This window comes from Gymnodraco acuticeps, unplaced genomic scaffold (assembly GCF_902827175.1).
Source record: "Gymnodraco acuticeps unplaced genomic scaffold, fGymAcu1.1, whole genome shotgun sequence".
Taxonomy (NCBI): Eukaryota; Metazoa; Chordata; class Actinopteri; order Perciformes; family Bathydraconidae; genus Gymnodraco; species Gymnodraco acuticeps.
The window spans coordinates 376,334-401,924 of NW_022990567.1; positions in this window are offsets into that span (position 1 = coordinate 376,334).

Consider the following 25,591-nt stretch of genomic DNA (forward strand, 5'->3'; position numbering starts at 1 on the left):
AGAAATGCCTTTAAAATAGGATGCAAGCAACACTAGTTTCTGAACTGATAGACTATAATCAATTTAAACAGAACAGATCTTAATGTTTGCATTCTTATACCATTTTGTACAATAATTATCATGAATAAATTCAAACAAACCAAAACTTACAGCAGATTAATAACGGTATCTAAATTGAGTTTTTATTATATCAAAAACCTGTTGAAATGCTGCTGTTATTTTTACTGTCCCACAAAAGCGCGTCGCAGCCTCCAGGAAAGCTTCTTTCATAACTTCGCCGTCTTCGAAAGACTTCATGTGTTTCGCAAGAACGTGACTGACACGATAAGATGCTCTGGTAGCAGCCTTGCTCTTGTTGTTGGGCCTGGTGAAAATGGACTGCTGTGCATTTAGCTGTCCTTTCAGGCCCCTCCCCTTTTGGAGCGTAGGGCAGAATTAGGAGGGAATTCCATCTCGTAGCGTTTGTGCACTGTTTTGAAATGCCGCTCCTAAATTACCCTTCTTCGATAAAGCCACGCTCGCATTGCAGATGAGACAGATGGACTTTGAATTGGAATAGATACAAAAATAATGATCCTCCCACTTGGAGTGAAAATTATATATTTTGGGCTTTTTTGCTTCTGCCATAATTGCGGTCTTGTGTGTGTGCGGACTGTCACTCCTGTTGACCATCCATGCTGTACACACGGACAACGTCAGCGAACTAGTGCACTGCTCACCAGCCACGCCCGGACACATGGGGTGAGGCCGGCCAATCACAAAGCTTTGATGCGTTCAAGTGCATTATTCTGGCACGGGAACATTATGTTACAGGACATTAACGATAAAACAGAATATTGTTGTTCTATTTTTAGACACATCTCGCGATCGACTGGGAATCTCCCCGCGACCCTTCTTTTTAACTAGTTGCTCTTGTTCTGACATCTTCGCTTGCGCTGAACACTCACAACACATGTCACTCCCACGTGGCCGAGTGGGCTTTTAGGGAGGGGCGAAAGCGCACCCAGCAAAATAATCGTATTTTGTCAATTATGCTGTTTTCCTAATCGTCGCAAGCCATAATCGTAATCGCGATTAAAATACGATTAATTGCACAGCCCTACTCCCCGACACTATTTTTTTCGGCCCCGGGACGACGGGACGTCCTTAAGCTCGAGCCTTGCCCAATCGTGTTTCCTCTGTCCATTCTGCGCTACTGTAGACGTGGCAGTGCAACCTAGAGGACAAACAGATCAGAATCAGAAACGGGTTTATTGCCAGGTAGGTTCACACGTACGAGGAATTTCACTAGGTGTCGTGGTGCATACATACAAATAAAAAAAATTAAAAAGTACACAGATAGCGAACTATATTAAGAACACTGTAATAAAAATATAGTAAGATAGAAATAAAATAAAGCAGTAACTTACATCGAAATAGAATGCAATAAATTATAGAATATAAAATATGTACAGTAAGCAATATTTAAACATTGCATTATTTACCATCCTGTGATCTCCATTATGTAATGCATAGAGTCTGCGTTGTGGCTTAGGTAAAGTATCAGTGTGGGGGGGGGGGGGGGGGGGGGGGGGGGGGCCTTGTTGAGGTGGCGAGAGGTTTTGGTCCTGATGGAGAGAGGTTCTGGTCCTGATGGAGAGAGGTTCTGGTCCTGATGGAGAGAGGTTCTGGTCTTGATGGAGAGAGGTTCTGGTCCTGATGGAGAGAGGTGTTGGTCCTGATGGAGAGAGGTTTTGGTCTTGATGGAGAGAGGTGTTGGTCCTGATGGAGAGAGGTGTTGGTCCTGATGGAGAGAGGTTGTGGTCCTGATGGAGAGAGGTGTTGGTCCTGATGGAGCGCAGCCTCCAGCCAGAGGGTTGTGTTGAAGGCAGAGCTGAAGTCGGTCGTCGCACGCATCTCTGCTTGTCTAGCTGACATCTCTCAGTGGATGTCTGCTCATCACCTCAAGCTCAACCTTGACAAGACTGAGCTGCTCTTCCTTCCGGGAAAAGATTGTCCCACTCTTGACCTAACAATCAACATCGGCACCTCAGTTGTTTCCCCGACTCAGACTGCAAGGAATCTGGGTGTGACCCTAGATAACAACCTGTCCTTCACTGCAAACATCGCTGCTACAACCCGTTGCTGCAGATACACGCTTTACAACATCAGGAAGATACGTCCCCAGCTGACACAGAAAGCGACTCAGGTTCTGGTCCAGGCTCTCGTCATCTCACGCCTAGACTACTGCAACTCCCTCCTGGCTGGTCTACCTGCATGTGCCATCCGACCTCTGCAGCTCATCCAGAATGCAGCGGCTCGTCTGGTCTTCAACCTTCCTAAATTTTCCCACACTACTCCGCTCCTCCGCTCCCTTCACTGGCTTCCGGTAACTGCTAGAATCCACTTCAAGACACTGGTACTTGCTTACCATGCTGCGAATGGATCTGGCCCTTCGTACATCCAGGACATGGTTAAACCGTACACCCCAGCGCGTGCACTACGCTCTGCATCAGCCAAACGACTCGCTGCGCCCTCGCTGCGAGGGGGACCCAAGTTCCCATCGGCGAAAACACGTGGGTTTGCTGTCCTGGCTCCAGGATGGTGGAATGAGCTCCCCATTGACATCAGGACGGCAGATAGCTTGCACATCTTCCGGCGCAAACTAAAAACTCATCTCTTTCGACTCCACTTTGAGCGATAGAACTATTAACGAAGCACTTTTATACTAATAAAGGACTGGCTTATCTAAAGCCAGTTGAGTAGCACTTGAAATGTTTTTGCTCTATGAAGCCTGATGTACTTATATGATTCTGTTTTCTTCAAGTTGTATTTTGTTGGTCGAACGCACTTATTGTAAGTCGCTTTGGATAAAAGCGTCAGCTAAATGCAATGTAATGTAATGAAGTCCACAAACAGGATCCTGGCATAGGTTCCTGCTGTGTCCATGTGCTGAAGGAGGAAGTGAAGTGATAACTATTAGTAAACCATAATGATGGATGTTATTATCAGCAGCTGCCAATAGATCCCCTACATCTTGTATGATGGACCTTTGAAGCACAAGCGCATGCACGCACTATTGTGGGAACAATCAAACGCACCCTCCCAGGCACTGCGTGTTAGCGAAATACAACTGAGATTTCGAAGAGGAAGATATGCTTGGTCAATTCTTATTAAAAAAGAAAAACCAACAAATTGAGCACTTGAGTTTTCATTAGCAGCGCCTAGCTACAGCTGCGGAGCTTTGGTAAATACCGCTAACAGCCTATTTCCTTAAAATTGTACATATCGCTGAATCTATATTTTCATCTTCAGGTGATGACATCTGCATAATGTCCCTGTACAATAACATTCGAGCATTTTGTAATCCAGTGAGGAAATTCAAGACCAGTAAATATTGATTGATTAAACAACACTAAATTAAATGTTATTGTTTTCTTCAAACTCAGACTCTCTGCTGCGGCTGTACCTCAAAGACAAAACAATTGTCTGATGATCTTTGTTGAACAAGGTCTGATTGTCCTGTACAATGTGGGGTATTTTTAAATACTTTACTAAACCACATGCAATATTATGTTAGACACAAGTTAGTTATTACTCACATATCAAAGTATTTTCATCTGCAAGATGGAAGAATAGCTGGGTGCTGCCTGGAGAGACTGATGAGAGGGACACAGGCTGCCATCAGCAGCTTTCCACACAAAGCCATCACATATTCTCTTCCATAGTCCTCACTGTCCACTGGTGCTCTGTCAAAAGAGTGAACATCACAGCTGTCATGGTAACCCTTTATTACACAACATACAACCAACATGTGTCAAAAGTGACCCGAATTAGTTTTAATTGTAAATATATTTGCAATAAATTACTTGAACCATTCAGGATTCCAGGTATTCCTCAATTAACATGTTTTGGATCAACACCAATTCTAATTTTTATTTTTCCCTTTCTTACTTTTTGAATACAAATCATGTTTGTATCACTACACTTCTAAGGCACAACATGGGTCAAACATTACCTGTATTCTTTTGCTATGTTATTTCATGCATGGCTGAGTGTTTCTTTACTATACATTTTCAAAAAATAATGAATTTTAGCAGTGATTTGGACAAAGCATGTATGATGTAGGAATACAAAAAGTATTTTAGTTCACACAGTGTGACATTAGCTCAGTGGTTCTCAAAGTGTGGGGCGCGCCCCCCCTGGGGGGCGCAGAGGCATACCAGGGGGGGCGCGAAAGACCAGGAGGAAAAATGGTTATATAAAAAAAAAAAAAAAAGATAAAATACAAAAATAAAAAATCATAATTTGAAAAATTATTGATTCGAAAATAATATGATACAGTACAGTACTATTACGTCTGGGTCTCTGTGTGTGTGGAACGAGCCATTTTGTGTGCGCGCGAGAGAGAGAGAGAGAGCGCACCGGTACCGGAGATCGTTGTTCTTAGTTTCTGGTGCTAGCGAGCTACGCTAACGGATATAAGGAGTTTTTTCAACAACAAGGTGGAGGAGAGTCCTCTCCTGTCAGACTGAGAGACTCAGTGAGCTAAAGGACTCTGTCAGTGTTATCTCAGTGGGTCTCAAACGTTTTGGTCACCATTAATGTAAACTATTATTTCCGAGGCACACGTTTATATGATCATTATAGTTATACAAAAATAAGAGAATAAATGAAAAACAGGTATGAAATACTATATGATATTAAAAAAAGAATAAAGTTTAAAAGAGTGATTTGTAAAATATCCATAAAGAAAAAGTACATCTGTTTACAGTTCTGTTTCATATGGGTGTTGAGAGGTATCCATAGATCTCTTCATTTTGCTCTCAATGTGTCCACACACCACCTATAAAAATAGCACTTTACCCCTGCTTACACCTATATGCCGTGAGCTGATTATCGAGCCTTCGTTGTAACAGTTGCGGGTACACTGTGTATGTGCGTGTGGAGAGTGTTGCAGTAGAAAATTCCACTGTAGCGACCGGTACATTAATGGGAAACCCTAAATGTTTGAGCACCCTCTATGAAACGTCAAGCTACCCCACAGCACCCCCAAAAGAAGTCTCTGGCGCCGCCACTGAGCCTGACTATGTGTGTTGGGGGGGCCCGACTTTTTTTTTTTCTCCAAAGGGGGGGCCTGACAGAAAAAGTTTGAGAACCACTGCATTAGCTAGTCATGTTAGCGTGTAATATATAGAGCAGAGCTAACTAGCAAGTTAGCCGAACGTTAGCGGTTAGCTGTTTATGCTATGCTAGCTGTTGGCTACTGAACATTAACAAACTAGATTCCGCTGTAAGAAAGCTGTGAAACTTTACATTAAACTTGGCGACAACACTGTGATACCCCACTGCATGTTTATGTGTAATTCTCCCGTGTTGGAGACGAGAGGGTGGGGGGGCAGCACTGCAATAAGCTGTAAGCTAACGTTAGCAGCCACATGTTAAGCCAGGTTTCCCGGGCGCAACATCTTGCAAGAAACAGCATCTCAGGGCTTCTTAACATTTAACAACCTATTAATGATGCATACCAACTTAACGGGAAGAAACTCAGCTAACTATAAGAAGAAACGTAACCTTAATGAAAAAATAAAACATTCACAAACTAAGGATTATCTAAATACATGTTTAACTCCATTACAGTCGCAGGACTCACCAGATCTCAAGTCTTCTGTTCTTTGTTGACGTCCCGATGCTCATATTTAACGTATAGATATAGAAATGTTTATTGATTGGGATAAACCCCTTGAGATGCACCATCTCGTTTTCAAGGGGGTCCCGACAATAGCAACAACTTACAGACATACATAAACAAAAAGACAAAATGCAAAACATGACACACAAGACAAACCACATACAGTCTGTTAAGTGAAATTCAAGCAATGCAAACAATCATTACAATTTGAGACAGTCAAGCAAATCAGTTTCATCAATATCAGTTTCATTAATAACAAGTAGGCTACAGACCAGTTGAAAGTGAGATGATAATGGATGTATAAATAAACCCAATGATGCAAGAGATCTAATGGCAGCAGGTAAAGTATTCAACCTGATCTCACCAGATTGCGTGACTCCACCACGACTCCTTAACACCACATTGCGTGGTGGAGTCACTAACTTTGTTACATTTACGTGTCGGCACCACGCAAACAACCCCAATGTAAAGTGAATTACCTTGGTCGTGGTGCACACACGCATTTCTACAACGTCCTGCAGTGAGCTTTGTATTCTATAAAACGTTTTTAAAATCTACTTTATAGCTTGTAGTAACTCACGGGAGGCTTCTTTTATGTTATTTGTATTCATAATCATTTGTATTTTTCGTCAGAATGTAGGCCTATTATGGTGCATTAGTTACCAATTTTTGTTCTCAAAAAACAGTGCATTGTGTGTCATGCATTCTGGTGAGATCAGGTTGGACAAAGGAGCCTCATTCACTTTACATTGGGGTTGTTTGCATGGTGCCGACACATAAATGTAACAAAGTTAGTGACTCCACCACGCAATGTGGTTTTAAGGAGTCGTGGTGGAGTCACGCATTCTGGTGAGATCATGTTGAAAGTATTCCAGTCAGTTTTTTGCAGAGGGGACAGAGAAATAAATCTGAACAGAATGTCTAACTTGATGATTTGGTGAGTAAGGTACAAAATACTGCTTTAAATAAGGGGGATAGTTAAGATAAATGCATTTAAATATCAGCTGAAGCCAATGCGTGTGTCTTCTTACATTTAAAGAAGGCCATTTAAGTTGGTTATACATTGTGCAGTGATGTGTACGAAAAGGACAACCAACAACAAATCTGCATAGTCTATTGTAGGCTATGTTGAGTGGAGCAAGATCTGATTTATGTGCATTTTGGTAGACAACATCACAATAGTCCATAATCGGAAGAATAAGTTGAGAAGCAATTCTCTTTCGGACACTGAGCGTAAAACAATTGCGAGAGCGGTGTAAAACACCAATTCCGTAATTGACTTTTTGTATTACATGCTTTATATGTAGTTTAAATGAAAGTTCAGAGTCTAGCCATACACCAAGATATTTAAAGCTATCAACTTTATGCAGAGAAGTGCCATCCTTACATGTTATTACTACATTAGGTTTGGATTTGAGCTTCTGCCTGGTACCAAAGACCATGGTATAAGATGTTGATTTGTTAAGCAGTAGTTTATTGTGTGATAGCCAGTCCTGTAAGATATTAAAATCCGATTGAAGAGAGATCTGAATTTGTGAAAAATCTGATTTGGATGTATATATATAACAGTGTCATCAGCATAAAGGTGAGTACAACAATTAATGAGACAAGAAGATAAATCATTTATGTAAACAGAGAACAGAAGTGGGCCCAGAGTTGATCCTTGGGGTACACCCTTTTGTTGGATCAACAGGTCAGACTGTTTTCCATTAACAACCACACATTGCTTTCTACTGTGAAGGTACGAGTTAAACCATAACACTGTATTATTAGAAAGGCCAATGCCGTGAAGTTTATCCAAGAGCAGATATCGATCAACGAAATCAAAGGCTTTTGTCAAGTCAATAAAAATGGCACCTGTGAGTTCACCATCATCTGCAGCAGAGTACAAGTCATTCGTACATTTAAGTAGGGCAGTTGTTGTGGAGTGATTAGGCCTGAAACCAGATTGAACCGGAGATAAAATATTATAAGTATTGAGATAATGTGACAGTTGATTATAAATTATTTTCTCCAAAACTTTGGAAATAGAGCAGATTATAGAGATTGGTCTATAATTATTTGTATCAAGTAAATCACCACATTTATGCAGTGGAATGATGCGTGCACATTTCCAAATAGTCGGCAACTCACAGGTGGACAAAGACAGGTTGAACAAATCAGCAAGTGGGTACATGAGAATATGGGACGCCAGTTTAATGAACCTGTTTTCTATACCATCGAGTCCTGCACTGCCATCCACTTTTAATTCTGTGATAGCATTATGAACTTCGTGTGGTAGAATTTTCTTAAAAGAAAAATAACTGTTGCAGTATGAGTTAATATTAGAAATACCAGTCGTCAAATAGGAGTCAGATAGTAGTGTGGAACATACATTAGCGAAATGCTGATTAAATATTTGGGCAATGGATGTAAGAGAATATTTTAATCTGATCTGTTTATAGAGTTTCTTAGATTCTGTGATACTGCAAACATGTGTTTAGGGTATCAGTCAAAGACTCTTCTGTAAGTTGAGGTCACAGGTCAAACGCTTCTCCCATATCCTGTGGGGGAAGGTTTCAGGCTTGTCTGCGTTTCCTTGGGACAAGTAGTTCATTGTCTCCCATCGGCTATTGATTAGGTAAACGCGGGCTTTCTGTGGGCCGGCCTCTCCTCGTGTAGCAGCGATGTTTTGTGGCTTTGGTTCAGAGATTATCTTGGTGGAGCACAGGACAGTGTGAAACTAAGATGATCTCCCGGCCGTATGTAATTAATGTACTGTGATCAATAAAACTCTCAGTGCTTTGGCTAACGACGGTTCCAGACTCCTTCATTCTACCTCAACATTGCAACAACAGAAGTTTACCTTCACAATTTGGCGTCTACGAACAGGATACCGATATTTCTTCAGAAGACTGGTAAGTGCTTTTTTTCAAATCTATTTGAACAACTGCCTTACCAGACTCTGTGATTGACGGTATCAAAATTATCTGTGAAACTGCGCGAGTGCAATTTGTTTTGGTCTCTCCACTGTACATTTGAAGGCTTAATCATAACCTGAGGAATCGGTGTCTGAGGGGGATTCTATCCTGGCCGGTTTTTCCTGTGATTGCTGCTGGGGCAAGTGCCAACAAAAGCAAGCACAGCTCATGTATAAAACAATAAGAATATTTGGGGCTAATAAATAACCTCGGAACATCGACTTTTAACGATTTCCGCTGTGTGTGGTTTCTAGAATTAAATTACTGGACAATCACACACTGCAAATATTCGGAGAGACCTTAAGGAAAGCATCAGCAGGGTGGAACCTCTGTTTCAAAAAGCAATGTGAGGATTTGTAATGGAAACAAATTGCCGAATTCTGCAGATTTCAACGGGTTTAAATCAGACCAATCCGTTTTCGGGTGTCTGCTCAAACCTGTACGAGGGAGGGCGAATTCCCCTCCCCCCTGTGGTGAACGGCACACGAGGAATGTTTAAGAACACAGACTTGTATTTTCTGTTAATCACACCATAAGCTCAAGAACTAAATTGAGCTATTAAATGGGAAGGATGGTGGCAGAATATTACATTCACACTGTGTTTAATAAACTAACGGATTATTGAATTGGATGTTGTTTAAAACATTTTTTTTTTTTTTTAAATAAGTACTGAATTAATTAAATTAATTCATATCTCTGCTCTCGGTCGGTTGAGCAGTTTTACCACTACATTTGCATAGTGGTTTTGATTGAGAATAAGGTAGTTTATTGCTCATCAACAGATTACTAGTAAATATGGCTGAGAAGAGCCCATATTAAACAGATATTTCAGTGCTCCCGTTGACGTTTCCGTAATTTTGGACTAAATTAAACTGGATGATTTTTGGCCAGGGCGCTGATTTTGTTGCGAGTACATGTTTGTTTGTCTAATTGCAGTGTTTGTTTTATTGTACTAACCGTTAAACATGGGTAATACTGCCTCCACAAACGATTCAGTTGGTAAGAGGAAAACCATTTCACACACAAAGACACTTAAAAAACACCCAATTGCAGAAAACCAGTACACGCATTTGTTTTCTCCAAACATGCCGTCTGGAATTGTCGGAAGAACTTTGAATTGGTCTAAAGTTATGCCGTTTACATCGTTACTTTGCGAACACTCACAACAGATTAATCAGAAAGGATTGATTCAATTTGATTGGCCTCTGACAGGTAGTTTTGATATGGCCGTGTTGTGGCAAGCATTTAAACTGGTGGAAGATAATTCAAATTGTTCATGGGATCAGAAATACATGACAGAATGTGTGAAAGCCTGGATGACTATGGCAGAAAAAAGAGGTTATGAGGAGCGGAAGAATACAAAATCTGTTGGCAGCGAGCGAGGCTCCATTGAGCTCAAGGCGCTGATTGATAAAGTTTCTCAATGTGCAAAAAGTTGTCATTTGCTTAGCCTGTGAAGGTAAACTTCTGTTGTTGCAATGTTGAGGTAGAATGAAGGAGTCTGGAACCGTTGTTAGCCAAAAGCACCGAGAGTTTATTGATCACAGTACATTAATTACATACGGCCGGGGAGATCACTTAGTTGCACACCGTCCCGTGTTTCACCAGCGATCTCTGAACCAAAAGACACAAAACATCTAACCAACACGAGGAGAGGCGGGCTTCCAGAAAGCCCGCGTATAATCAATAGCCGATGCGAGACAATGGTCCGCTTGTCTCAAAGAGATGCTGCCAGGTCAACCCTCCCCCACGGACATAGGAGAAGCGTTTGACCTGTGACTTCAACCTACAGAGGAGTCTTTGAGTGACTACAAGCAGATGTTTGCAGTATCACAGACTCTAAGGAACCATAAAAGACTCTATAAACAGATCAGATGAAAATATTCTCTTACAGATTCACTCTTTTTATCAATCTATTGATGACCAATTAACATTAGTCTAAGAATATTTCAGTCAATACTTAAAATCAATAGGCGTCCTCAGAGTTGGGTGGGCTCAGATACATTCATTACATTAAAAATAGAACAAGATTGAAAAACACTTCAATCACCATGATTGAACACAGTCAATCATAATAAAAATCATCTCTCTTCAGTGCTTGGCATTTTTGTCAAAAGGTACAATAATAAACACATGGGGTACAAAATATTATAGCAAAATATATGTTTCAAAAATAAGATCTTTTATCATTTATCACTCAGTTAATCTCATTCATCAAACACAGATTCTAAATCAGCTTACATCTTAAAGATGTACTTTAAGGCAATTACTTATTAAGAACACAATTAGAATTTAGGATTATAAGAAATCAATTGAGGTATAATTTAGGATTATGAGAAATCCAATTGAGGTATAAATCAGAATCATGAGAGATCCAGCTAAGGTTCCTAGTTTAAGGTATAAATTCGCAGTGATGAATCGATCAATCTGTAAACTGTAAAGTTACAGTGTCCTCAATCTTTAACATTACTTTACGTTTACTTCATTACGCTTTATTCAAGAGTAAGGCACTTAGTAATACATTTATTTCATTCTAATACACTTGTTCAAAATCTGAAAAGGAAAATCAGACATTTTATTTGTATCACAACCTGCAAAGGAAAAATCAGACATTTGTCCTTTAATCCAGTGTATCAACTGTAATCAATTATCAAAACATCTGTTCTTTATTCAGAATATCAACTTTAAACAACATCTCAATCGTTGAATGGAGGTACCCACGGGTCGGAGATCACGATGGAGACCCAGGGGTCCGGAAGCTCGGCATTGTACATTAATATTGTGTCCTGTACAGTCGAATGTCCAACTAGCCTTTGTGGGGCCTGGAGGGCGGTCTTGGCAACCCTTCGTATGGCTAATTTAACCACAGTGATCAAACAGATCACTAGGATCAGCACAACCAAGATAAACACTGAAACAGTAACAACAAATTTAACCAGCCCCGCTCCCCAAGATCCAAAAGTTCCACTTAATTCCCCAAATGTAAACCCATGAGTTTCATGCAATTATTTTATTCCCCTGGCAGTATCATGAGCCATGTCCATAACTTCAGGTGTGGCATCAGATATGAAAGAACAGCACTCACTTCCTATCACCTTGCATGTTCCTCCTTGGGCCGCTAAGAGGAGGTCAAGCGCCATACGATTCTGTGGTGCTACTGTCCTAACTTCCTGCAATTCTTTGTGTTCAGCTAACATCGCTGTGTTGGATACATTTAAATGATGTTCTACCACTTTAGACAATGCGACAATTTCCTGCTGAGTAACATAAATACCGTACCAAGGCAAGAATAGGCTAGCTATCTGTTGTCCTTGTGTAATTGACCTGCTGTTCCTGTGTAGAGAGGGACGTATTGCTGCAATCTCAGTAGCCTCTACTTTACGGATTAAAGGGATTAGGTAGGCTAGATAACAGGTACCATAAAAAACATCATATGGCACACATCCATAGGCCCGGTCCCCACAAACTAAGTAAACTCTCTGTGGGAGGGGAATTCTGGCTATATGTACTCTCACTATGGCATTACAGTCGCTGTGTCCCACATCAGGAGAGGTGTGAGATCCTACTGCATTCTGGAAACAGATGGACACATTCTTCCATTCATGTACAACAATTGGGGGGACATATACTGAGCAGTCACGTGTAGGGGGCTTGCCTAAGGGTATTGTCTGCGTACAGTCATGTATTTTAACCTCAACGGAGTCCACTGTCCAAGAGCCGAACCAGGGCACAACTGTTACCAACGCTTCCACTAACAAAGCGGGTGTGTGTGGTTGCATTGTACATGTTGGACTTGTAAAGTTAGCTGAACAATTAGTCTGAGCTAGAGCTAACTGGAATCTATATTCAAAAGCTAGGTTAACGTATTTCTTCATATATATTAGTTTTAAAAACATCAAACGTTTGAAACCGTCAGGCAGGTAATCTTTATTTACTGTATCAACAATGAGAGAGACTAAGCCCTTGTACTGTAAAGGTTTTTCAGAGTCTATTGGGTAGGAAGGAGTGTAACAATCCCCAGCCTCATCGCTAATTCTAGATGCTATGTCATTCCAGTTTACTAAACCGTAATCAGCTTTTGTGAAAGGAATTGGGCTAAACATGGGAGAATGCATTGATTCTGGCATATTTTGGCACAACCAACAGTTGCTAACATTACGTTCATGTGCATAGTCTAACATTAAACTTACTGCAGAATTAGTTTTAGTTTGTTTATAAGGAGTAATTAAGGCCTTTTTTGAAGAATTTACCTCGCCTCCTGATTGTTTAAGTGGAGTAGATGGAACATTTGTTTTGCTATTTGGTCCAGTAACTGTGCATGCAGTATCACCTAGATTGGGAATGCGGTAATCTGGCTTCCGCACTGTACATTTTACCTCCTTCCTTATCAGTGCCTCGAACTGTTCTATCGTGCTACACCACAGTTCTGGGGGCATTTCTTCGATGGTGTTAAGAACCATCCTTACCCCCTCTGGTGCGACCCTGAACCGAGAGTACTGGTTTTCTGGATATAACTCCCATGTTGAGTAAACTGAGAACACAGGAAACACAATAATACAGTTAGATGAGTCACATATTGAACTTGGGCAGTTAACGGCAATAGTCTCTGACTTATGATCAGGGAGGGAGACAATCCTCCTTATTCTCCCTCCTTTTCTCTCTCTTTGTGTCTCTTGCACCATACTGAGTGTCTGTGTGGTGTTTGGATACAACCTGTCCTTGTCGCCAGGCACTTCTTTGCCCGTTGGTGTTGTTTTGCCCTCAGGGTCTGGACCCTGAGTGGTCAAGTCGTCTGCGCTCTTAGATAAGAGCACCTTATTTTCTCCCTCAGACGGGCGAGGTCCCTCGCCACCTGTCGTTGGGATTGTCACAGCTTCATCTAGCAGGGCGTTCTTGGCCAGGTACAGTAAACCCAGAATGACGATGATGGTGACTGCCTTCACACTCCCGCATCCGGTAGAGGAGAGAGACGACATCTTGAAGCGTGAATCCACTCCGCTCTACCTTGTACTCTCAGGGCTGTTCTGGTCACTATTAATACCTGGAAAGGACCTTTCCACCTGGGAGACAAAGAATCTTTTTCAAGCGATTTGATTAGTACATTATCACCAATCTCAAAAGGGTGGGTGGGCTCCTCACCAGGCTGGGGGAGCCTGTCAGCCACCTGCCTGTGAAACTTTCTCAACATGTCAGTTAGATATTTGACATAGTTAGTCATGTAATCCTCTGTCCACAAAAGAGTGAGTCAGTGGGGCATTACTGGAGGACTAGATCCTGTGAACATTGGCCTTCCCAATCAATACTTCGTGTGGGCTAAGCCCTGTCGTTGCATTTGGTTAGTTTCTGATTGAGCACAGAACTAGCGGCAGCGCGTCTACCCATTTTAGTCCTGTGGTCAACATTGTTTTAGTGAGTTTTTCCTTTATAGTCAAGTTCATTCTCTCAACCTGGCCTGAGCTCTGTGGATGATAGGGAACATGCAATTGCCATTTGAACCCTAACACTGTAGCTAGACTCTGGGTTATCTTAGAAATGAATGCTGGACCTCTGTCACTGTTAATCCCTGCTGGAACACCAAATCTAGGGACAACATCTTTGAGAAGACACTTTACAACTGTTCTGGCGTCTTCTTTTCTGGTAGGGTAGGCCTCTACCCATTTGGAGAACTGGCACACTATTACCAAAATATATTTGAATCCTTGGCATGGTGGCATGTGCGAAAAGTCAATTTGCATATTTACAAAGGGCCCCGAGGGGGGCGGTAAATGTTCATGCTGAACTGGACCTTTTCTTCTTCTTGTCTGCTGGCATATCATGCATCTATCTACAAGGGTCTGTGTAGCTAGTGTAATGCCTGGAGCAAACCATTGTGACTTTATAATCCCATTCATCCCTCCTTTTCCTACATGTGATTTGCCATGTGCAACATGTGCCAAAACATGGAGGAATGAACGGGGACAGACCATCCGGCCGTCTGGGTGGAGCCACAAGCTGGACTCAGCGTCAAGTGTACAACCTCGTCTTAGCCATAAATCTTTCTCCCTAACATCAGCGCGGGCTTGCATGTCCGCGACATCATTAAAGGAAGGCAAACAAATGGTTTCTGCGGATTGTGTCGAGGGGCATTGGAGTACCATAGAAGAGGAGGAAACTGCTGCTTGTTTAGCCGCGGTGTCGGCTAACGCATTTCCATGCGAAATAGGATCATTAGAATTTGTGTGAGCAGCACATTTAACTACTGCTAGCTGTGCAGGGAGCAGGATAGCGTCTAATAGCTCAGCTACTAACGCATGATGTTGAATAGGCTTACCAGCCGATGTTAAGAAACCGCGCATTTTCCACAAGACACCAAAATCATGGCACACACCAAATGCATACCTGGAGTCTGTGAAAATGGTTGCAACTCTACCTTCAGCCAAAATACACGCCCTGAGCAGAGCATACAACTCTGCAGCCTGAGCTGACGTGCCATTTGGCAAGGCTCGGCTTTCTAAAACTTCCCAGTCATTCACAACAGCGTAGCCTGCTAAGTGTACTGTGTCAGACGGCCTGCTTGCAGACCCGTCTGTGTACAGAATCATATCTGAATTAGGGATAGGGGTTTGCAACATATCAGCTCTGGGGGAGGAAGACATGTCAATCGTTGTGACGCAGTCATGTGTTATTTCAAAATCTGGAATTGGCACCAGTGTAGCTGGGTTTAGGGGGGGGGAACGTTTAAGAGTGATGTGTGGACTTGAAAGAATTACTGCTTCATAACCAGATCGCCTTGCTGCCGTCATATGCTGAGTAGCAGAGGTGTTCAGAATATGCAAAACTGCATGTGGGACATGTACTACACAGTCACTGGCCAGTACAATGGGAGAGGATTGTTTTACCACTATCGCCACTGCGGCCACAGCCCGCAGGCATGAAGGCATACCAAGCACCACAGGGGAGAGTCGAGATGAGTAGTATGCAACAGGCCGGAAATTAGAGCCATGCTTCTGCACCAAGATGCCCGTTGCAAAGCCCCCCTTCCCATGGACGTGTAGATGAAAAGGTTGATGGTAGTCAGGGAGCCCCAGGGCAGGAGCAGATGTGAGGGCCTGCTTTAAGTCCTGAAAGGCAGTGTGCATGTCCTCAGACCACTGAACAATGTTAGGGGCAGCCTGCAGAGTGGCAGCACGCAGGACAGAATCCATCGCAGCATACTCAAAAATCCAGTGTCTGCAATAATTTGCCATGCCCAAGAAGGAAAGCATGTCCTTCTTTGTGCGAGGTGGTGGTACTTTGTTCAACAGACAAATCCTTGCTGGCGAGAGGAGACGGTGTCCATCCCTCAGAATGTGACCCAAATACGTGACCTCAGTCTGGCAGTATTGCAACTTGGCCAGGGATGCTCTGTGTCCGCATTCAGAAAGTCTTTTCATGAGCAGAATGGAGTCGATGCGACAGGAGTCTTTATTGGGAGAAGCTAACAACAGGTCATCTGCGTACTGAAGCAAGGTACTACCTCCTGTCAGGACCAAAGTGTCCAGATCTCTCCTCACAGCTGCTGCGTACACAGTAGGCGACTCAACAAACCCCTGTGGGAGGCGCGTGTATGTGATTTGTTTACCTTTAAAAGTAAATGCAAACAGATACTGGCTGTCTGGATGCAGAGGAACAGAGAAAAATGCTGAACATAAATCAATCACTGTGTAGTACTTAGAGTCCGGGGGCAGAGAAGCTAAAATCGAATTGGTGTCCGGCACAATTGGAGCTGTCGGAATGACAATAGCATTAATAGCTTGCAAATCTTGGACAAAGCGCCACTCATCAGGGAGATTGTGTTTAGGTATGGGTAGAATTGGAGTATTACAGGGACTAGTTGTGTAAATTAACACGCCCTGATCAAGCAAAGATTGGATGACTCCTTCAATCCCCAAAATGGCTCTATGGGGCAAATTGTACTGTCTGATAGCTGGCAATCTGGCGTTGGCTTTAAGTGTTACTCGATGTGGAGGCGCTGAGGCAACAAACCCAACATGGTTCTTGTGTTTTGCCCATAATGCAGCCGGTACTTCTGAAAAATCTGAGGGGGGGCCATACTCTGTGGGGGGGTTTGGTTGTAAATGAAGGAAAGTGCATTGTGGAAGAGCAATTGGCTCCGCGAGACGCAGCAGGAAATGCTCCCCTCCAAAGTTAATTACGTTAGGTGTGTGTGTGTGTGTGTGTGTGTGTGTGTGTGTGTGAAAAAGGGGAAAATGAGGCTTCCAGCTGGGCTTGGCAGCGGGCTGCCATGGCCCCCACCTCTTTTGGGTTACTGCCTGGCGTAACAGCCACCGTTATGTAGGGGAGGCTTTCTTCAACTTGGAGAACCTGCTGGGGTGTTGTGAGTCTGATGGGTAAAACACATCCTTGTCGGGAAATGAACAAATATTGTTCACTTGTCAACCGATCTGATTTGTTGCAAAAACCTCTTACTGATTGCGCGTAGTCATCTGACGGATTAAAGGCTGCTGTGCAATGACAATTCAACACAGGTCGCATAAGAGACATTAAAGACGCACAAACCGGAGAAATGCTAGCAATCTTCTGAATCCCTGTTGTGGAGAAAACAGAAATCATATTGAAATCTGGAAATGACCAACAATACAGGTTGTCTCGCGATGATTGAATGAATTGGACAGCCTGATAGACCTTACTGTCAGGAATTGTCAAAAACAATCCGTCTGAAGTGCAATGTATTGTTGCCTGTAATTTACATAGTAAGTCCCTGCCCATTAAATTAATAGGACTTCCATCTGAAATAATGAAAGAGTGTTCCACGTTTGATCCATTAATTGAAACATTAGTGTTCTCTGAAATGGGTTCGGACATAGAAATTCCAGCAACACCGATGGTTGTGACAAATGTATTGGTTGCTTCACACACTTTCTCCTTAGTACGCACGGCAGACAAGGTGGCTCCGCTGTCAATCAAAATATCTACAGCCGTACCACTAAAATCAACGGGCATAGTTGGATCTTCACGCGGGTTATTGGAAAGGCGAATTGTTGCTGCTTGAATTTGTAAATGCTGTGATTCTGATCCTATATCTTCCTGGCACCACTATCTTCTATTACATCCACTTTGTTGAGCGTTCTGCCCCTGGTTCTGTCTGTCATAACGTGGAGACTGCATTAATGCCAGATGTCCGGACTGCTGGGGAAGGTTAGGGGGAAGTGCGGGCTGGGAGAAGGGGGGCTGGGTGAGGGGGGGCTGTGTGTGCTGCTGGACCCCCCACCGCTTACCACACTGTCCTGCCCAGTGATCGGTCTCTCCGCAAACATGACATGGCATCAACTTTTTGGGATTTTTGTTCTGCTGCTGTCTGCTCTTATTATGATAATCCTGATCTCCCCTGATTTTGATACTGCTGTGTGTGGTTTTGTCCCTGCGTTTGATAAGCCTGGGTGTTTTGAGGCAATTGTTGAAGCAGTTGTGAAATTCTGGGAGTAAGAAATATTTGGCTCCTATGCAACGCACGCATTGTGGCGATAGTCATTTTCCAAGATTTAATTTGCCATTCGGGAGTCGACATCATGTAGGCCTGAGCCGTTTCTGGGATTAAATTATGTAACAAGGTCTGTATGGCAAACAAATCATTACCGTCTCTTTTAATTCCCGCATTATTATCCCACACTGTCATGAAACGCTGGATAAATTCTGGGACATTTTCCGCTGGGTCTTGTACACATGCCGTCACTTGTGAGAAATCTGTGTGAGTTTTAGCGCATGCTCTGATAGCCAATGCGGCGACGTTTTGTATCCACATGTCTCGCGTCTGTGTCGTGGGCCAGTCCCCTGCGGCTGTACACTCAGGAAATTTAAACTCGTCTCTGCACGTGGGCCAATCTGCCTTGTATGTTAAGATTATCAGCTGTTTAACATCATGAACCAAACAGTTATAAACTGAACAAATATTAGTCAACCATGACAGATACTCATCTGGACTTTTAGTGGGACTGGGAGCGTGGTTAGTGACATCAATGACCTGAGCGGGTGTCCAGGGTTTGCAAACTGGAACATCTCCTATCAGAATTTTCGGGGCGGTCACACTTTCTTCAGAATTATTATCCTGAGATGTTTGCTTTGTCGTGTAAATTTTACGCTGGACATTATTTGAAAAACTGCTGCCGTACGGCGAACCTGGGTAATCTTGTAAAATGAGTGGCGGAGTGCGAGGAGTGGGGGTCAATCGCGGACTGCCATGTGAAACATTCCCCTCCCCCGCTGCTGCCCTCTGCTCGGCGTGTGCCGATTCTAATTCTCCATGTTGTCCTATCTGATATCTCAACTTATTTTCATTCATGATAGCTGCAGCTGTTATTAACAGATCATCATCGGAGTTTCTCGCAACGGGATTTGAGAGTTCTGTCGCGGGAATTATTTTCGTACAGAGAGATACAGCCTGCTCTCCGTCCAACAGCCCTGCGTCTGTCAAAATACAAATGAGCTGAGATGGGGTTGGAGTTTTACCTTGTCTTTTAATCCAATCATAAATTATGGATTTTGCAATGTCTGGAACATTCTCACCGTGTCTTTCCCTGAATCTGGACATGTTTTCTGATCTCACATCAAAAGCAGCCTCTAGGCTAAGCAAATGAAAACTTTTTGCACATTGAGCAACTTTATCAATAAGCGCCTTGAGCTCAATGGAGCCTCGCTCGCTGCCAACAGATTTTGCATTTTTCCTTTCTTCATAACCCCGCTTTTCTGCCAAAGCCATCCAGGCTTTCACACATTCTGTCATGTATCCTTGATCCCATGAACAATTTGAATTATCTTCCACCAGTTTAAATGCTTGCCACAACACGGCCATATCAAAACTACCTGTCAGAGGCCAATCAAATCGAATCAATCCTTTCTGATTAATCTGTTGTGAGTGTTCGCAAAGTAACGATGTAAACGGCATAACTTTAGACCAATCCAAAGTTCTTCCGACAATTCCAGACGGCATGTTTGGAGAAAACAAATGCGTGTAGTGGTTTTCTGCAATCGGGTTTTTTTTAAGTGTCTTTGTGTGTGAAATGGTTTTCCTCTTACCAACTGAATCGTTTGTGGAGGCAGTATTACCCATGTTTAACGGTTAGTACAATAAAACAAACACTGCAATTAGACAAACAAACATGTACTCGCAACAAAATCAGTGCCCTGGCCAAAAATCATCCAGTTTAATTTAGTCCGAGAATTACGGAAACGTCAACGGGAGCACTGAAATATCTGTTTAATATGGGCTCTTCTCAGCCATATTCAATCTGTTGATGAGCAATAAACTACCTTATTCTCAATCAAAACCACTATGCAAATGTAGTGGTAAAACCGACCGAGAGCAGCGATTGTTTTAATTAATTCAGTGCTTTTTTTTTTTTTTTTTTTTTTTTAAAACAACAGCCAATTCAATAATCCGTTAGTTTATTAAACACAGTGCGAACGTAATATTCTGCCACGACCCTTCCCATTTAATAGCTCAATTTAGTTCTTGAGCTTATTGTGTGATTAACAGAAAATACAAGTCTGTGTTCTTAAACATTACTCGTGTGCCGCTCACCACAGGGGGGGAGGGGAATTCGCCCTCCCTCGTGCAGCCTGAGACACCCGAAAACGGATTGGTCTGATTTAAACCCGTTGAAATCTCCAGAATTCGGCAATTTGTTTCAATTACAAATCCTCACATTGCTTCTTTTTTTTTTTAAACAGAGGTTCCACCTTGCTGATGCTTTCCTTAAGGTCTCTCCGAATATTTGCAGTGTGTGATTGTCCAGTAATTTAATTCTAGAAACCACACACAGCGGAAATCGTTAAAAGTCGATGTTCCGAGGTTATTTATTAGCCCCAAATATTCTTATTGTTTATACATGAGCTGTGCTTGCTTTTGTTGGCACTTGCCCCAGCAGCATTCACAGGAAGAACCGGCCAGGATAAAATCCCCTTTTGACACCGATTCCTCAGGTTATGATTAAGCCTTCAGATGTACATAGTGGAGAGACCAAAACAAATTGCACTCGCGCAGTTTCACAGATAATTTTGATACCGTCAATCACAGAGTCTGGTAAGGCAGTTGTTCAAATAGATTTGAAAAAAAGCACTTACCAGCCTTCTGAAGAAATATCGGTATCCTGTTCGATAGACGCCAAAATGTGAAGGTAAACTTCTGTTGTTGCAATGTTGAGGTAGAATGAAGGAGTCTGGAACCGTTGTTAGCCAAAAGCACCGAGAGTTTATTGATCACAGTACATTAATTACATACGGCCGGGGAGATCACTTAGTTGCACACCGTCCCGTGTTTCACCAGCGATCTCTGAACCAAAAGACACAAAACATCTAACCAACACGAGGAGAGGCGGGCTTCCAGAAAGCCCGCGTATAATCAATAGCCGATGCGAGACAATGGTCCGCTTGTCTCAAAGAGATGATGCCAGGTCAACCCTCCCCCACGGACAGAGGAGAAGCGTTTGACCTGTGACCTCAACCTACAGAGGAGTCTTTGAGTGACTACAAGCAGATGTTTGCAGTATCACAGACTCTAAGGAACCATAAAAGACTCTATAAACAGATCAGATGAAAATATTCTCTTACATAGCCTAGAGGCTGCTTTTGATGTAAGATCAGAAAACATGTCCAGATTCAGGGAAAGACACGGTGAGAATGTTCCAGACATTGCAAAATCAATATTTTTTGATTGGATTAAAAGATGTGGTAAAACTCCAACCCCATCTCAGCTCATTTGTATTTTGACAGACGCAGGGCTGTTGGACGGAGAGTAGGCTGTATCTCTCTGTACGAAAATAATTCCCGCGACAGAACTCTCAAATCCCGTTGCTAGAAACTCCGATGATGATCTGTTAATGACAGCTGCAGCTATCATGAATACAAATGGTTTGAGATATCACACAGAACAATATAGAGAATTAGAATCGGCACACGCCGAGCAGAGGGCAGCAGCGGGGGAGGGGAATGTTTCACATGGCAGTCCGCTATTGACCCCCACTCCTGGCACTCCGCAACTCCGCTTACAAGATTACACAGGTTCGCCGTACGGCACCAGTTTTCCAAAACATGTCCAGCGTAAAATGTACACGACAATGCAAACATCTCAGGATAATAATACTGAAGAAAGTGTGACCGCCCCGAAAATTCTGATAGGAGATGTTCCAGTTTGCAAACCCTGGACACCCGCTGAGGTCATTGATGTCACTAACCACGCTCCCAGTCCCACTAAAAGTCCAGATGAGTATCTGTCATGGTTGACTAATGTTTGTTCAGTTTATAACTGTTTGGTTCATGATGTTAAACAGCTGATAATCTTAACATACAAAGCAGATTGGCCCACGTGCAGAGACAAGTTTAAATTTCCTGAGTGTACGGCCGCAGGGGACTGGCCCACGACACAGACGCGAGACATGTGGATACAAAACGTCGCTGCATTGGCTATCAGAGCATGTGCTAAAACTCACACAGATTTCTCCCAAGTGACGGCTTGTGTACAAGACCCAGCAGAAAATGTCCCAGAATTTATCCAGCGTTTCATGACAGTGTGGGATAATAATGCGGGAATTAAAAGAGAGGGTAATGATTTGTTTGCCATACAGACCTTGTTACATCATTTAATCCCAGAGACAGCTCAAGCCTACATGATGTCAACTCCGGATTGGCAAATTCAATCTTGGAAAATGACTATCGCCACAATGCGTGCGTTGCATAGGAGCCAAATATTTCTTACTCCCAGAATTTCACAACTGTTTCAACAATCTCCTCAAAACACCCAGGCTTATCAAACTCAGGGACAAAACCACACACAGCAGTATCAAAATCAGGGGAGATCACAGGATTATCGTAATAAGAGCAGCAGCAGAACAAAAATCCCAAAAAGTTGATGCCATGTCATGTTTGCGGAGCAACGGATCACTGGGCAGGACAGTGTGGTAAGCGGTGGGGGGTCCAGCAGCACACACAGCCCCCCCTCACACAGCCCCCCTTTTCCCAGCCCGCACTTCCCCCTAACCTTCCCCAGCAGTCCGGACATCTGGCATTAACGCAGCCTCCACGGTATGACAGACAAACTCAGCAGGAGCAGAACGCTCAACAAAGTGGATTTAATAGAAGATAGTGGTGCCAGGAAGATATAGGATCAGATTCACAGCATTTCCCCATTCAAGCAGCAACAATTCGCCTTTCCAATAACCCGCGTGAAGATCCGATTATGCCCGTTGATTTTAGTGGTACGGCTGTAGATATTTTGATTGACAGCGGAGCCACCTTGTCTGCCGTGCGTACTAAGGAGAAAGTGTGTGAAGCAACCAATAAGTTTGTCACAACTATCGGTGTTGCTGGAATTTCTATGTCCGAACCCATTTCAGAGACCACTAATGTTTCAATTAATGGATCAAATGTGCAACACTCTTTCATTATTTCAGATGGAAGTCCTATTAATTTAATGGGCAGGGACTTACTATGTAAATTACAGGCAACAATACATTGCACTTCAGACGGATTGTTTTTGACAATTCCTGACAGTAAGGTCTATCAGGCAGTCCAATTCATTCAATCATCGCGAGACAACCTTTATTGTTGGTCATTTCCAGATTTCAACATGATTTCTGTTTTCTCCACAACAGGGATTCAGAAGATTGCTAGCATTTCTCCGGTTTGTGCGTCTTTAATGTCTCTTATGCGACCTGTGTTGAATTGTCATTACACAGCAGCCTTTAATCCGTCAGATGACTACGCGCAATCAGTAAGAGGTTTTTGCAACAAATCAGATCGGTTGACAAGTGAACAATATTTGTTCATTTCCCGACAAGGATGTGCTTTACCCATCAGACTCACAACACCCCAGCAGGTTCTCCATGTTGAAGAAACCCTCCCCTACATAACGGTGGCTGTTACGCCAGGCAGTAACCCAAAGGAGGTGGGGGCCATGGCAGCCCGCTGCCAGACCCAGCTGGAAGCCTCACTTTCCCCTCTCTCACACACACACACACGCACCTAACGTAATTAACTTTGGAGGGGAGCATTTCCTGCTTCGTCTCGCGGAGCCGATTGCTCTTCCCCAAAGCACCTTCCTTCATTTACAACCAAACCCCCCCACAGAGTATGGCCCCCCCTCAGATTTTTCAGAAGTCCCGGCTACATTATGGGCAAAACACAAGAATCATGTGGGTTTAGTTGCCTCAGCGCCTCCACATCGAGTAACACTTAAAGCCAACGCCAGATTGCCAGCTATCTGACAGTACAATTTGCCCCATAGAGCCATTTTGGGGATTGAAGGAGTAATCCAATCTTTGCTTGATCAGGGCGTGTTAATTTACACAACTAGTCCCTGTAATACTCCAATTCTACCCATACCTAAACACAATCGCCCTGATGAGTGGCGCTTTGTCCAAGATTTGCAAGCTATTAATGCTATTGTCATTCCGACAGCTCCAATTGTGCCGGACACCAATTCGATTTTAGCTTCTCTGCCCCCGGACTCTAAGTACTACACAGTGATTGATTTATGTTCAGCATTTTTCTCTGTTCCTCTGCATCCAGACAGCCAGTATCTGTTTGCATTTACTTTTAAAGGTAAACAAATCACATACACGCGCCTCCCACAGGGGTTTGTTGAATCTCCGACAGTGTATGCAGCAGCTGTGAGGAGAGATCTGGACACTTTGGTCCTGACAGGAGGTAGTACCTTGCTTCAGTACGCAGATGACCTGTTGTTAGCTTCTCCCAATAAAGACGCCTGTCGCATCGACTCCATTCTGCTCATGAAAAGACTTTCTGAATGCGGACACAGAGCATCCCTGGCCAAGTTGCAATACTGCCAGACTGAGGTCACGTATTTGGGTCACATTCTGAGGGATGGACACCGTCTCCTCTCGCCAGCAAGGATTTGTCTGTTGAACAAAGTACCACCACCTCGCACAAAGAAGGACATGCTTTCCTTCTTGGGCATGGCAAATTATTGCAGACACTGGATTTTTGAGTATGCTGCGATGGATTCTGTCCTGCGTGCTGCCACTCTGCAGGCTGCCCCTAACATTGTTTAATGGTCTGAGGACATGCACACTGCCTTTCAGGACTTAAAGCGAGCCCTCACATCGGCTCCCGCCCTGGGTCTACCTGATTACCATCAGCCGTTTCACCTGCACGTCCATGAGAAGGGGGACTTTGCAACGGGCATCTTGGTGCAGAAGCATGGCTCTAATTTCCGGCCTGTTGCATACTACTCATCTCGACTCTCCCCTGTGGTGCTGGGTATGCCTTCATGCCTGCGGGCTGTGGCCGCAGTTGCGATAGTTGTAAAACAATCCTCTCCCATTGTACTGGCCAGTGACTGTGTAGTACATGTCCCACATGCAGTTTTGCATATTCTGAACACCTCTGCTACTCAGCATATGACGGCAGCAAGGCGATCTGGTTATGAAGCGGTAATTCTTTCAAGTCCACACATCACTCTTAAACGTCCCCCCCCCCTAAACCCAGCTACACTGGTGCCAATTCCAGATTTTGAAATAACACATGACTGCGTCACAACGATTGACATGTCTTCCTCCCCCAGAGCTGATATGTTGCAAACTCCTATCCCTAATTCAGATATGATTCTATACACAGACGTGTCTGCGAGCAGGCCGTCTGACACAGTACACTTAGCAGGCTACGCTGTTGTGAATGACTGGGAAGTTTTAGAAAGCCCGGCCTTGCCAAATGGCACGTCAGCTCAGGCTGCAGAGTTGTATGCTCTGCTCAGGGCGTGTATTTTGGCTCAAGGTAGAGTTGCAACCATTTTCACAGACTCCAGGTATGCATTTGGTGTGTGCCATGATTTTGGTGTCTTGTGGAAAATGAGCGGTTTCTTAACATCGGCTGGTAAGCCTATTCAACATCATGCGTTAGTAGCTGAGCTATTAGACGCTATCCTGCTCCCTGCACAGCTAGCAGTAGTTAAATGTGCTGCTCACACCAA